Source organism: Peromyscus eremicus, chromosome 14 (genome assembly GCF_949786415.1).
Source record: "Peromyscus eremicus chromosome 14, PerEre_H2_v1, whole genome shotgun sequence".
NCBI lineage: Eukaryota > Metazoa > Chordata > Mammalia > Rodentia > Cricetidae > Peromyscus > Peromyscus eremicus.
In genome coordinates this window covers 16,777,360-16,789,877 of record NC_081430.1, presented here as the reverse complement: position 1 = coordinate 16,789,877, position 12,518 = coordinate 16,777,360, and positions in this window count along the sequence as shown.

The window sequence follows — 12,518 nt, the reverse complement described above, 5'->3', positions numbered from 1 at the left end:
CTTGATAATGCCTAAGAGCAAAATGAAGATTTTTGAGACACACAAAAAATGAAACATTGTCAAAAGTACAGAAAAAATTTATTACAGATAAATTAATAAAATATGTAGCCAAGAAAATGTCTTTAAAAAAATAGCACTGGCGCAAAACAGTGGCTGTCAATGATGGGTGGGTGGGTGGGTCTTCCGATGCCTGTTCAGGCTCTGGCTTGATTTAGATGGACTCTACTGTAATCCTCTGTCAGCTGAATTACATGCACCACGTACTTCAAAGGCCTCGTGCTCAACAGGAGTGCCCAGGACGGAGCACTGTGAGAAATAAATGACTGCATTGCCACGCAGGCTGCCAAGTGGCTCCCATCACTTTTCAGTCACTAGAAAAAACATGGTGTGCAAATGGACATCACACTGTGATAAGGGGAAGTCCAGAAATGCAGTTGCAACATGGTGAGCAAACGTCAAGGAGGGCAATCTGGTGCTTTCCCTGGACAGGTACACTCTGCAGGCCATGGCTTTGCTGATGGACAAAGTTGTGCGTGTGGTATGTGAATATGCATGCCTCAAATACACCTTTCTTACACAGATATGTCAGAGTCAAGGGATCAGCAGAAGTTTAAAGCTTAATGGAAAGAAAATTTGCTTCAGATATCGGCTTTAGTGATTTTTTCCATGCATAGTGGGTAGCACAAGGTTACCCAAGGGAATCATAACACCTGAGTGTGTTCTTGGAGATCAGTAGATCCTCCTCGGCTGCCTTTTCAAAGACATGCTGCCATGCTGAGCTGCCTCAGTGTCCCTTTACACTGCCTATTTCTCAAATTGTCATCTTGTGGGTGAATTTAAAAAAATAAAAGAAATAAAAAGGAAAGGAAAGGACATGACTGCTTCCATGTGTGGCGGAAGAGAAAATTTATTATAGATATGTGTTAGAGGCAGGGATATTAGGGAGAATCTAGAGTGGACAAGGTCAGACTGAGCTGGGCCATGTGGGGGGCAGGAAGGAGAGGAGAGAGAGGGGAACCAGGTATAGCAGCCAGGAGACCAAAGGTACAAAAAGGGGTGGGGAACCAAAATGGTTGGATTATATAGGGAAGAGCCTGTGGGGGGCGGGGGAGGGGGGCACTGGAGAATTCAAGGTAGGGGGCCAGGTATGTGAGCCATACCGGTAGGTTCTGAGGTATGCTGGGAGAACCTGGCCAGGTCCAGTTTTGATATGTTAGATAGGTACCTTGACTGTTTGCTCTAGGTTTGAAACTTGACTGTAGGTGTCTGGAGTTCCTGAGACTCACAACCTATGCCTGGGTGATCCATTCCACAGGACTAGAGTACATTCAGGGCTACAGCTTCAGGCACCACAAAGCTGCCATGACAGGCTTAGAGGCCCAGGCACAGTTTCAGTGACAGGCTTACTGGCAGGCAACACCCAGATCCAGGAAAAGCCTTAAGCTGTTACCACCCAGGGATGGAGAAGTACCTAACATCCTAAACATTCCAAGCATTAGACAAGGTGGCCAGATGTCCCTGAGTCTAGCACATGCCTATTTTTGTTTTACAGATATCCCCAGACAAATTTCAGGCAGTCAGAGTCCTGAACCATGGAAATCCCCTCACCCCAACTTCTGCTATGATAAAAATCCTACCCTGCTTGGGCTCAGTGCTCTCTGCTCTCACTGCTGCATTAGACAGACAGAGAAACCAAGCTCGGAGCTTGAAGAGAATAAAGGCTCTTTGCTTTTACATATGGTATTTGGTCTTCGAAGTGGTCTTTTGGGAGTTCCCACAATCTGGGCATAACACTTAGGTCTCAAACTGAGGACAAATGGCTGACTGAGTTACCTATTTAATACATCACAGTTGACTCTGGCCCTAATCTCCCTTAATCCCTACCTGCTACAGTGTCTTCCCTCCTGGCATACACCACTTTCTACCCTAAACTCTCCAGCCCAGGGGCTTGACTGGGCCCTTTTCTGCAACTTCTGTTCCTTGTATAACCCAGCCATTTTGGCTATACCAGTCTCTTGGTCTTCTGGCTTGCTCCTGGCATCTTGTCTCCTGGTTCCTCTCTCTTCTTCTCCCATCCGCCCCTCTCTTACCTCCTCACATAGCCCAGTTTAGTCTGCCAGCTATGTTCAGTCTGGACACTTCCAGATGCCTTTGCCTGTGCTCTGTTATATCTATAATAAAAACTTCAACCCCTTAAGAGCAGTCATGTCCTCCTTTTATTTCATTTCTTTCATTCACCTGGTGCCAAAATCTGAGATGGGAATAAATGAGTTCTGTAGAATCTCTTTCACCTGCCAGTCCCACAGCCACTCAAACCCGACCAAGTAAACACAGAGACTTATATTGCTTACAAACTGTATGGCCGTGGCAGGCTTCTTGTTATCTACTTCTTCTATCATGAATTAACCCATTTCCATTAATCTATACCTTGCCACATGGCTCGTGGCTTACCAGCATCTTCACATGCTGTTTGTCATTGTGGCGGCTGTCAGTGTCTCTCTGACTCAGCCTTCCACTTCCCAGCTTTATTCTCCTCCTTGCCCCGCCTATACTTCCTGCCTAGCCAACGGCCAATCAGTGTTTTATTGATTAATTAGCAACACATTTGCCATACATCCCACAGCAGAGTTCCTTTCCAAGGGACTCAGCCTCTCCAAATCAGGCTGTTGATCTGACTCCCCTAATGTATGTAGGGATCATTTATTTCTGCTGGTTTCTGTCACCCACCAAATTTGACTACAAATTCTAAAGTCTGCTTCTCCTCCTGCTCTAACCATTTGCCTCTTGTCTACTCTCTCAGTCTCTCTAGCCTGCTACCCACCTTGGGGCATCTACACCAATGTGGGCATCTCTCTCTGCTGGATAAGTGTCACTCTGGAAATGCCTGATTTGTCTACTATTACTACAAAGTCATACTGTGTGCCAGGAAGCTCCTCTTGCCCTACTAGGTCCCCAGTCATCATGAGAACTGATAGCTTTCTGTGATTTGGGATATTTTCTCAGAAAAGTCTTTCATTCTACTTAGGGATGCCCAGGACCGAAATTCTTGTCAACACTCCCCTTTGCTCTCAGTTCCTTCTTAGAGCTTCCTCATCTTCCAGTAGGAGCTGCAGTGCAGCAACTTCCTTAAGCCCTTCCGAGCCTCTGTGACCCTGCTCTCTGTTTCAACTGCCTCCCCATGTTTCCTTTCCTACCCCTCAAAGCTGCCTCCTCTGTCTCTTCTCTAAGCCTGCCTGGGTCAGTGCACTATATCTCCGATCCCTCTTGGGGCTTATAGGATTCCTCCCTCCTGCAGAATTAAGTTTTTCTGAACTGTATCTTCTCCTTGAACTACAAACAGCTTGGCCTCAGCACAGATCAATGGCCAAAGATTGTCACGCTCAATTTTTTTAATTCTCTCATATGGTAACAACTTCTGCCACTGCACAAATAAATGATCCACAAATCTCTAAAATCTAAACTTTCTCTGTTCTACACTTCCAAAAGTCTCTTTTCTCTAAGGTTTCTCTACTTCACACTCTTAAAAGTCTTTTATCTCCATGATTTCTCTGCACTCTCTCTTCAAAGGATCCCTTAAGACCATGCTGTAAACTCTACCTCAGAATTTGTTCATTGGGTATGGTTAAAAAATATAAAATCTGTCACAAAAATTTGGCTTAAAACTTATAACAAAAAGCTATTAGTTAAAAATCTATATATAGGTAATCTTGATTTGCTACAACATACTGTATTTGTTGTGTGGTATTTTGATTGTGTTCTGACAAGTAAAGCTTGCTGGGAGTCGGAGGGCAGAATTAGCCACTAGCTGACCTAAATTAACCACAGAGGTTAATTTTGGAAGACTGGGGACAGGCAGGAGAGTAAGTAGTAAGGTGGAACAGAAAGAGATCTGGCTCTCTGTTTGGAGGAAGGAATGGAGCAGGTAGGAAAAACTGGAGGCTTTTCCGCTTATCTGATCTTTCAGGCTCTTACCCCCATATCTGACTCCTGAATTTTTAAAAATTTTAAAAGAATAATTAGAGTAACGTTTCAATTTGTGATTCAACTCTTGTTTAAAATATACTATATATGTAACTTGGATTCAGTTCTTGTTTAGGAAAATAGAGGAATTTTAAGTAGCAAACATATGGCTGCAGTTATCTTTACTAAGGTTAAAGGGTTATATGCCATGAATTCACCACCATCTTAAGATAACCAGAAAGTATAAACCAACTAAAGCAATACCTATAAATCTTCTTAGTCCTACTAAGCCCTTGGATTATCATTGTATATACCTTTAGACTAAAGTGATAACATCAGATCTCCAAATTAGTCAGATTGCTATAGATCTTTGTATGATGATAAATTTTTAAGGTTAAAATGGTCTACTCAGATTAACAAAAACTGACTCAGAGATGTATGTCTAACTACTTATGTCTTTTCCAACTGTGTTCAACACTGGGCTTTCAGAAAATTGAAATAAGTAATAACATATGTTTGATAAAAAAGATATATATATAATAAATAAGTTTTATAAATTCTTAAGGTCTACTCAGTAACAATAACTATGAAAGATAGATGTCTAGCCTCTTTGTCATTGTTAACTTTGCTAAGCTTTAGTTATTTGGACAAACTAAGTCATACAAGAAACTGTGATATTATGTAATGGTACACTATATAAGTAGGAACTTCCCAGTTTAAAGTTTTATTTTGATGCTACAAGATTTTCAATGAAACACAATTCTTCTTGTTGTCATTATTCTAAAGCACAGGATGAAAGAAATTCAAACTTGAGATTGCGGTTGAATTTGCAGGAACTTGAATTTCCAAATTTCCTAACTTCAGGGTACCGTTGGAAGGAGAGTGAAGAACGATGGTTGTTGGAAGGGATTTGTGAAGACCCTTCCGTGTATGTGTCACTGTAATCGTTACACAATGAAATGCTAAGACTCAGCAAAAGCCAAAAAATGTTTCCCTTTCCTCACCTGCTTTCCTGTAACCCAGACTTTAGTGTATACAAATAGTCCTTAACTTTAATTCAATACATTATTGGCGGCATTGCTTTGGATAATTCTTTTAGGGAAGAAGCTTGTCATTAAGGAAAAGGATCTTTAGAATTCAAGACAACAATTTAGCAACTTTCCAATAAAAGAATGAGTTTCTGGACAGCAACAAAGTCCAATGAACCCACAGTCTACACTGGGAAAATACAGTTTCTTATTAAACATGACAAAATTATTCAAAAAGACAGACAAAGGCATGATAAAAACATCCTTCCTCACTATAACTGAAGAAACTCAACTTGGGGCTGGCTGCAAGTTGCCTCCTTCTGTGCACCAGAGTGCCACAAACAGATCCACTTAATTAACTCTTGGCCAGACTGTGCTGACTGTAGTGAATTTACAGCTACTTGGGAATAAGTATCAGGCCAACTGGGGAAGCCATACTGAAAACAGAAATGCACAGACCCAGCCTGCCCTGAAATGATGTGACTACAAATTTACTTTATACATATCATCATGAGATATGAATAAGGATGTCTACTGGTGCACAATTTACAGTCATAGTTAAGGTTTAAATTTTTAATTGGCAAAACTGTATATCATATATCAACTTAACAGAAAATGGCATCTTCTATTAGATGATTCTCTCTCTCTTTTCTCCCACCCCACTCCTTTATTTCTCATTTATCTGATTCATTAACTATTTGGAGGCCTAGTGGCCTTAGAAATCAGGCAACATTTACTACAGAAAGGAAAATCATGGAAACTCACTTTTGAAGGTCCTCCTCACTGTGATATAGACACATCTAGGACTCCTCCATACAGAATGTTACCATGCAGTCCATTTTATACTTTTGTATTAATTTATTTTTAACATACATATAAATAATATATTCTTTTGAATGATATATGCAAATCATTCATGTTTATGGTGTACCATGTGATGTTTGGTTTACATATGCACAGTATATTGTTCAGTCAGGATAGACATACGTATCTCCTTAAACAATCATCATTCTTTTCTTTTTAAGAAAAATTATTTTATGAGTATTTGTGTTTGGCCTGCATGTATGTCTGTGCATCACACGCATGCAGTGCCTGCAGGGGTCAGACTAGGACATCTGATATCTGGGACTGGAGTTACAGACAATTTTGAGTCAACACGTGAGTCCTGGTGAGTCAAACATTGGGTCTTTGGAAGAAGAACCACTGCTTTTTACCACAGAGCCATCTCTTCAGCCACCAGTCATCATTTGTTTATGTTGAAAACACTCAAAATATTTTTCTGTCTTTCAATGTTTTGTACAATGCAGTATGCTTTCATTATCCAAAGTCACTCCACTATGGGAAAAGTACTGGAATTTCTAATTGCTCTCCAACAATAATGGCCTGTTCGCCATTCCTTCTCCATTTCTCTCATTTCCACATCGCTTCAGTTTCTAATAACCAGCTTTATTTACTCAGCTTCTGTGAGGTCATTATCTTATAGATGTCAAATTTGAGAGAAGAAATGTGGAACTTTGGCTTATTGCACTTAACACAATGACTTCCCTCTCTGTGCAAGCTCTTGAAAGATGTTCTCCTTTTATTGATGAATAATCTTCTACTCTGGTCCATCTACTATTTAGTGTATACTTCAATTGTTTGTATTTCTTGGCTGCTATTGATAGTATTGCAATGAATGTGAGAATGTCAGTGTCCCTTTGATATACCGATGGAATTTCTTTAAGTTATTCAGTTGCAGTAGGATTGCTAGTCCACATGTTAGTTCTATTTAGCTTTTGGAGGAACTTCTATAACAATTTTTTTGTTTTTGTTTTTGTTTTTTTCGAGACAGGGTTTCTCTGTGTAGCTTTGCACCTTTCCTGGACCTCGCTCTGTAGACCAGGCTGGCCTTGAACTCACAAAGATCCGCCTGCCTCTGCCTCCCGAGTGCTGGGATTAAAGGCGTGCGCCCCGCCGCCGCCGCCGCCGCCGCCGCCGCCGCCGCCGCCGCCGCCGCCGCCGCCGCCGCCGCCGCCGCCGCCGCCGCCGCCGCCGCCGCCACCACCACCCAGCTAACAATTTTGCTAATTTACATACATAGCAACTATGTTCAAGGAGGTTTCCCTTTTCTCCCCATTCTTAACAACATGTTGTCTTTTGTTTTCTTTTTCTTTTGTTTTCTTTCTTTCTTTTTTTTTTCCCGGTCTTTTTGAGACAAGGTTTCTCTGTGTAGCTTTGTGCCTTTCCTAAAACTCACTATGTACCCCAGGCTGGCCTCGAACTCATGGAGATCTGCCGGGCTTTGCCTCCTGAGTGCTCAGATTAAAGGCAAGCGCCACCACCGCCCGGCACATGTTCTCTTTTGTCCTGCTGATAAAGCCATTCTTTCTGAGGTGAGGTGATATCTCATTGTGGCTATTTGCATTTCCCCTATGATTAGTTACATTAAGTACTTTTGTGTACTTATTCATAGTTTGTATGTTTTTCTTTGATGAATATTTGCTAACTGCACATGCACATGCCAGGGATGCCGTGAATGTGGTGCTCTGATTGATAAATAAAATGCTGATTGGCCAGTAAGCCAGGCAGGAAGTATAGTGTAGGCAGGATAAGGAGAGAGGAGAATTCTGGGAAGTGGAAGGCTGAGTCAAGAGACACTGTCAGCTGCTGCCATGAGGAGCAGGATGTAAGTACCGGTAAGCCATAAGCTATGTGGCAAGGTATAGATTTATAGAAATGGGTTAATTTAAGATATAAGAACTAGATAGCAAGAAGCCTGAGCCACACGGCCATACATTTTATAAATAGTGTAAGCATCTCTGTGTTTATTTGGATCCAAGCAGCTGTGGGACTGGCGGGTGAGAGAGATTTGTCCTGACTATGGGCCAGGCAGGACCAGGAGATAACCCCAGCAACATGCACACATGCTCACATGATTCTCCCCACAACCTTCACATGAAAATAAAATGTCTACAAAGGTTGGTTGTTCATTTTGAAACTAAATAATTTGATGTTTTGCTCTTTGTGGTGGTTGATCCATTTATATGTGCTGGGTCTCATGTCTTGGCGGATCTGCAGGTTACAAATATCTTCTTCCTCATTGCCATCTGTCTCTTCTCTATCACAGACTCCGTTTGAAAGTTTGTGATGTGCAGAGGCAGGACCTTTACAAAGTCCACACTGTGCAGGGGAGAGATGATTTGGTTGGCCACCAATTCTTCTTGCAGGGGCAGCAGAGACAACATTCTGGCAGCATTACCCAGGGTCAGAGACATGTCAGGTGAGGAAGGAACATTGGCTATGTCCACAGGCAGTGGCTTTGGGACAGCAATGTGGCACAGAGGCTCTGAAGTAGCTCCTGATTGTACATTCTCCTAACTTTGCTCTCAGGACATCTTTTTCAGAAACCTACTCATTTAGTTTTCATAAGTGTCCTCTGCTCACTCTGATTTCAGCTGCTCGTGTGTGCAATCACTCATAGAGCACAGCTTCAAGGGTGCAGTTCATGAAAGGGAAGATGTGGAGTGAGGAGACTAGAAGGCTCTTATAGGGGGCCAAAGATGATGTGCTTTTTATATTTTATAAATGTCAAGGCAGCATACGTAGACACTCTTGATAATGTGTGAGAGCCAATGATGTATTTTAAGTTTTAATGACTGTCCTAAGTGATCCTTACATCAAAAAATACCTCTAACATGTCAGGCCCTTGCCCAAGGACAGATGCTTCCTGAAATGCTGGAGGCTATTGTTTATGTAAGCTAACAAGCCACATGTTTTGACTCCTCTAAACAAGTTTGTTTGACCCAGCTGTACCAGATGTGCTTAATCACATGTATTCTTGCCCCTGATTGGATGTAGTGGGAGGTACACAGGCAGCAAGTATGTCTGGATATATGCTTTACCCTGATTGGACGTGGTGGGAAATATATATCCTTATGGGTTTGCCTTTATAAGCCCCTGCAAAATGTGACCCTCTGACATTTTCTGGGAACCCTGGAATGGACCTGGGCCAGAGTCTGTCATCCTGACCGATATTTAATTATTAAAGCCTGCTTCAAATTTGGCTCAAAATTGTGGTAGTGGTCTTATTCTCACCAAGTGGGATTAACAAATACTCTTTAATTTTCACGTGGAACAGATTTTCTGCATTTTTGTGTATTTTTTAATTGTCATACAGCAATGCCCAGGTAGTGAATCAAACTTTCAAGTAAATAACGTATGATAGTACCTGATGTCCTTGCCAAAGAGGTCTACAGATATTTAGCTCTCAGGGGCTCTTATTCCTCGTGCGTGAATTTAATGTTCCTTGTCAGTGCTGGTGGGAGTTAACTGGAGTCCAGAGAGTGGTCCCCAGCATGAGGGTGCTGAACAGCCTTGCTTAGCACGGCTGTGTTCTGGTACTAGTGGAGAAAGTCTCTCTGCAGATTAACTTTTGATCCTCAAGCACTACCAGCATTTTGAACAGTGCTATGAGGCCAACTGTCTTCTCTGAAAGGTAGGGTCTCCTCTCCACAGTCAGACTCAGGCATACTAACTTCAACCCAGCTACAAAACGTGACCTGAAAACATAGAAAGTCACATCCCCCCCGTTTGGCTTCCCTATATGTACCGCAAAGGCAACCTCAATGCAGACAAGTGTGTAATTATGTGGATAGCTCCAGGATAGAAAAATGCATTCCAAATTCAGAGAAAGAAAGTACACACATAGAGGAAGTCAACAGTTTTGAGCATATATTTCATGCCGGGTATTGGGAGAGTTACCCTCGCGTGAGACTCTGCTGTGAAGCAGTTCACAGGATGGAAACGAGGTGGGTTTTGCAATCAGACACACCTGGGTTTGACCCTGTCCTTTCTGTGTAGCCTGGTTTCAAAACTTAATTGGTAAAAACTAAAACAATTGCTGTGGATATTGCTCTGTATAAATAAAATACTTACTGGCCAGTAGCTAGGCAGGAAGTATAGGTGGGACAAGCAGAGAAAAGAATTCTAGGAACAGGAAGGTTGAGTCAGGAGATGCTGCCAGCCACGGCCATGAGGTACCAACTTGTAAGATACTGGTAAGCCACAAGCCATGTGGCAAGGTATAGATTTATAGAAATGGGTTAATTTAAGGTAGAAGACTAGATAACAAGAAGCCTGCAGTGGCCATACAGTTTATAAGCAATATAAGTCTCTGTGTGTTTACTCGGTTGGGTCTGAACAGCTGCAGGACTGGTGGGTGAGAGAGATTTGTCCTGACCGTGGGCCAGGCAGGACTGGAGAAAACCTTAGCTACAAACAATACCTAGTTCACATTGAGTTACATTGAAACACTGATTATGTATGTGCAATCCCCAGCACAGAGCCTAGACGCAGTGACATCTCACCAAAGGACAACCTTGACTGAAAAGCTAGTTCCAAAAAGGCCTCTGGAGCTTTCAGGAGCTTAACAGGGAAAGGTCTCCAGATGGCAAAATTCTGTCCAGAACAAAGAAGCTTTGTAATACAGACATGGTAGATAATTTTTAGTGTCTTGGAATAAAATTCTGTCTGGAAGAAAGAAACTTTGTAATGCAGACATGGTAGATAACTTTTAGTGTCTTGGAATAAACAATATGTCTGAATTTTCTGCACTGTAACACTTAAAACTCCCCCTTTGTTTTCCCAAATACATTCGATGATTTTTAAATGAAGTACTTAATTTTACAATACATATTATTTTTCCTTCAAAATCATGAATCAAAAATTCTCCTTGCCTGTCCTAGTATGAAATGATACTTGAGATGATGAATTGTCTATCTCTGAAACATATTTCATTTATCAAGCCTATTAATAAAGCACGGCTGTTGGCAGTATGAATTCCATTCTGGGAAGTGTCATAATCTTGCAGACAGGCTTGGGATAGATGAGAAGTCCATCTCAGAGCTGTAAATGATGTACCCACCTTGGGAACAGCAGTTTTGTTAAGCAACCATCTTCATGAGTGAAGATTAATTCAGGTCATGGTACAACTATCTAAATCTGCCGTCTTTAGGATTTGTGAATTAGACTCAGGGGTTGTAAAGTCACACAATTAAATGCAGGCAAGCCTCAATTCCAGAGAAACATGTTAGCTTGGATTCTGAATGGAGGCTCTGTTGATATGACTGTGCGTACTGTGAGTGGTGGGAGAATCCTGTTAGAAGGGTGTTAAGTAGTTTTCACAGCTTTGTAAGGCGTGTTACTGCTGTGGTGTTCTAGCATACAACCGAGTTGAGTAATTGATGTCTTCTTAGGACTTACGAGGGAGCTTTTCCAATCCATAAATTGCCTTATTGAGAATATGTGTCACAAGTTCCAGAGCGACCAGAACCCAGAAAACCTGCTTTTGTTTATCAAGATATTGAATCTTTTATTGAAAAAAAGTCATATATAGTATTTTCACTCAGATAACAACCAAAAATGTGTATAAAAATATAGTTAAAAATACTCTCATCTGCTAGGGGTCTTCCATCTGCCTTCCATTTTCTGCTGTAATTCCCATTCTGTCTGCATATGAAGCAACATACATTTGTATTTTGATTGTCTTTTTATTTTAACACATAATTTAGCATATTTTACCTACTCTACTTAACCTTGTTTTTTTTTTTTTTTCCCTCTTCATTTAATGTATTTTGGAGATTTTTCTCATACTGTTGCATACGTTATATATTTCTTGGGTTAGTTCGGGTTTTCTGAGTAGCAGATGCCAAGACAGTATTCAACAGGGACTACCTGGGAAAAATTATGAGAAGTAGCTGGCGGAGACTGAGGAGCTCTTGAGTGAGAAAGAAAGTGTGTTGGTGAAGGCATCCTTGACTACAATCCACATTGGCAAAGCTGTAGGAACCCTCGACTATCCCTCTGACAGAAGAACCCAGGGTCTCCCAGTCATGAACATACCTCAGGGTTTCTGCCACATTGTCGTTGACAGGGAACAAGTAGCCCCCAGGAATCAACCCAGCTATGACTTTAGTCATTTGTACCCTTCAAAGATTCTTTGAGGCATTTTAATGGGTAAAATCCTTCCATTTTCTCAGATAATTACCTTTGTAATTATCTCCTTGCCCAGAGTGGTGTGATATGGTTGTCCTAGCAGAAAACCAGAGAAGCTGGAAGATCAGGCAATTCACTAGATAAGAAACAGGGAACTTGTAGGACTCCTTAGATGGTTTGGGTTGACCATATGATGTCATGTGGGGCAAAAAAATGAGGTATCATTAACAAAGAATACAAGGGCAGCAGGCTTCAAGACCTTCAGAGCACTTAAGGAAAGCTTGTTTAATGAATTAATGAGTGCCTTTGGGGTGGGGGGTCACCACCATAGCTCTACAAAATCGTTCAGATTCTGACTTGGGATAAGATACCTTCTACCAACCTATGTCAATTGTGCATTTCCTCCAAGGAAAGAAAAGTAGAAGAAGCAAAACTGCAAGTAACAACCAGCTCCCTCCATCCCCGACCGGACCACCCCAACTCCCTTATCCCCGGCCTCTTCTCAAACCCAAGAGTAATAACTAAGCAGGCCCAAAGCGATAGTTTCCCCAAAGCAAT